Raw genomic sequence first — 3541 nt, forward strand, 5'->3', positions numbered from 1 at the left:
ATTTTCAACTCATTTGGAGTTCTTTTGGTCAGGCTTCCGCCTCTCCTTTCTTGTCTAGCTCGCTTTCTCCTAGCCGGAGAAGGAAAATGTGCTAAGGTTGACTTTTTAGTGCATTTCTATACTTCTCCATCATTTCGTAGCATGATAAGGAACACATAATAAATATATATAAATAAACACAAAGGTTAAGCAAAAGTGCAAGATTAGGGGAATAATGGAATTGGATTAGTCAACATTAAATTGGACTTTAGAACAAGTATTTTCCATGTTTTAGGGCACAAATATGTATATGAATTATGATCCAACAATACATCTTTAGTATTCGAATCCGGAAATATTTTGAATTTCTGATTTGCCATTTTGGATTTAGATAAGGATATGCTATTGTTTTTCTCTGTGGCTTTTATTTGTTGATTTTTGTTTTTCCAATTTCTAGTCAGATTTCTTCTTTAATACTGAGCAGTTGGTTACAGAAGCAACATAAACCAGGTTATTAGACATATTGTTGATACTATCTGTAATGTACCATGAGACTATCTGAAAATGTTTACTTTTTCTCAAATGCTAGTGTTATTACTAATATGTTTGCCTTGTTTACGGTGATCTCATGAGGAATTTTCTTAGTGGTAATATACTGAGTGAATGGGCTTCTACAAAGTTGGAATATATGTAAATTCAATTCTTAACTCCATATTCTTTGTTGTCCAATAATGGCTTATAATGATTGAACTAAGACTTTGAGTAAACTGCAGGTCCTTTAATGTGTACAACTTAACTAGACCAATCTCTGCCTTCTTGGGACACATCAGCACTCTAAAATACTTGTATGCTCTGCCTCTAACTCCATCTAATTCTTCATTGTGTTTGTTAAATCAAGTTTAATTTTTGTTTGATTTAGCCTGCTTTAATGAAAAGGAGAATATGTTTTCAGGAACTTGAGACTAACATGTTTTCTGGAACTGTTCCTCCTGAGCTTGGGAAATTGGTTAACTTGCAGAATCTGTAAGCTCCTTTTCAACCCCAGTTTGTTTTACTTTTTTTGTTTTTGTTTTAAGTATTAACTAGTTGAATAAGCAAGTACCAACTGATAAGTTGGCTCTTGTGTCTACAACATTATTAGTACAAACAATCTCACAGGAGTATTTCCTGTACATTATTATATGCTTTGTTTAATTTCTCAGAAAACTCCAAAGGACAAGAAAGCAACTTTACTGGTCCATGGGTTTGTAGATAAGGTATTGTACCTTAATTACTACCAGTGATTATTATTTTGTTTTGGCTGAAGAAAGTGTAGTATTTATCAGATGTATTGGAGAAACGTTAATGACCTACATCGGTATAAATCAGAATGTTTAGGTGCAGTTGGTTTATTTTCTTTACAGAGTGATATTATCTATTCATTTGTACTACAGGTTATTTCAGGTGTCTTGGACATTCTAAATCTTCAGATTCCTTCATTTGTTCGGATAGATCTTTTTCATATCATTCTAACTCAAGCGTTGAGTATAGGTAATCTAAATTCATGCTTATTTAAATAGTTTGTACTTGGGTGTAGAGACCGAAACATGCATGCTTGTATTGTATCTGAAGTAGACGCTTTGTGTACTTTTGTTCTTTTGGTTCTGAAATAGATCATTGTACAAGTTCTATAATTGTTGGGATGCTTCAACCAAGTTTACTTTGTTAGGATGCTATAAAGTCTTATACATATGGGCGGGGGAAAGAGAAAACTCATTATCTTTATTCATTACCCTACTACAGAATCATTCCTTCAGTCTCACTGTCTGTGCTGATTGGCATGCTATATATGTAGTAGTCACACCACTTCTGCTCCCATTTCTGATTGGCTACTTCTATCTGGGCTATGTTGTATATATAAATCAGGTTGATATTCTAACTTTGCTTTTAAAATCCAAGTTTGTTATTGTTATTATTCTCATCATTGTTGGTGTTGGTATTCGTATCAGGATTGAGATTGTAGTAGCAGCAGTACTATTACTGTTACACATACACATCCTTTTCTAGATATGTCTCTCCCCATGCCCTATTCTGTTTTCATATATTAAAATCCAAAAAGAAAGAAATAGACTCTCTCTGTCTGTTTATTTTAGTCTTGAGAAGTTCATTTTTAAAGTCTGATCTACATAAAAGCTACATTCATCAGTTTCAAGATGTCATAATATTCGTTTCAGTGCCTCTGATATGGCTTCCACAATGGTCTCTGTCACGCCTCTTCAAGCTTCTAAAACAGTCCCTTGTTGCAGCCATGCATTCTCTGTACTGAATTACTGATATCTATATAAACATTTTTCTGGGACTTTTATCTGTTCTTTCCTATAGAGTATGATTAAATTCTGGCTACAATCTCAAAATATTTTATGAGTCAGTATTTTCTAAAATTTCTACATATCTTCCATGGTGCTAGTATCTGAAATGACAGACATGCAACCATGAATATGTTATGTTGCAGATTGAAGATGTGTATGAAATAGTTTATGACATATGTGGACAGTATTGGCCATATATACATCCACCACTATATTCTCATTGCACTCGTTCATGCTTATTTAATGAGTATTGCAAGACTCGTTTTCCTCCTACATTCCACCTTTTATCCATTCAGGTATACATGATCTAAGAACCTATATATGTAATTTCGTGAATTTACTTCATTTATAGACCAAGAACTGTAAATATAGCATCTCCATTAGTGACTATCTATTACTAATATTGATTAAAGTGAGAATATATATGTGTTGCTACTAATATTGATCTCACCTGCAACTTCTGCTCTACTAGATCGTCCCATGAAATATAGCGCTCATACTGACGAGTTAAACTTAGTTGTTCAATAGTATATATTTTGAACTATGGCATGTAAAGATATTCAGCAAATATCTGGTATGACTTGAGTTATGTATGTAGCAATAATTTGAATTATGTGTCCTACAAACAATAGTAGTAGTACATTAATTGTGTATGTTGGACTTGTTGTTTTTGCAGATATTACTTGTTTTGGATGGTATGAATTGAGTTATATATGTAGCAGCAGCAGCAGCAGCTAGCTTTGAATTATGTAGTTAGCTTCAAATCAGTCAGTCGTAGTAGTACATTCGATCTGGTGTCGGACTTGTGGTTTTTACAGACTACTTCTTTTGGATCTTAGACATGTATTGATGGATGTTCTATATATATATATATGGACTTGTTTGATGTGTACTCGATGTTATGCGCTCAATTTTTATAATATGAGATTGTATTCCCTTATGGATTTAATGACTCCATTTTCAGAACTTTGAGGACATAATTTATGTGTCTTAGTATATAAAACATGACACATATGGGAATGTAGTTGTGTCCTCTTATGAATTTAAGGACTACGTTTACAGATATTTAAGGACACAATTTGTGTCCTTGTATAGAAAAGAGGACACATTTGATATTGTATTTTTTTGTGTCCTCTTATAGATTTAAGGACTCTATTTCCAGAGTTATTAGGACACAATTTATGTGTCCTGGTATAGAAAAGAGGACACTTATT

General features: G+C 33.1%; 1 long non-coding RNA gene across 1 annotated transcript; it reads left to right on the forward strand.

Annotated features, from left to right (window-relative positions):
- Positions 1–346: 346 nt before the first annotated feature.
- LOC133743922 (uncharacterized) lies at positions 347–3217 on the forward strand. The gene is made up of 4 exons (XR_009863307.1): positions 347–669; positions 753–824; positions 932–1002; positions 1182–3217. It is a non-coding gene; the product is annotated as an uncharacterized LOC133743922 (long non-coding RNA).
- Positions 3218–3541: the final 324 nt, after the last annotated feature.

This window comes from Rosa rugosa, chromosome 1 (assembly GCF_958449725.1).
Source record: "Rosa rugosa chromosome 1, drRosRugo1.1, whole genome shotgun sequence".
Taxonomy (NCBI): domain Eukaryota; kingdom Viridiplantae; phylum Streptophyta; class Magnoliopsida; order Rosales; family Rosaceae; genus Rosa; species Rosa rugosa.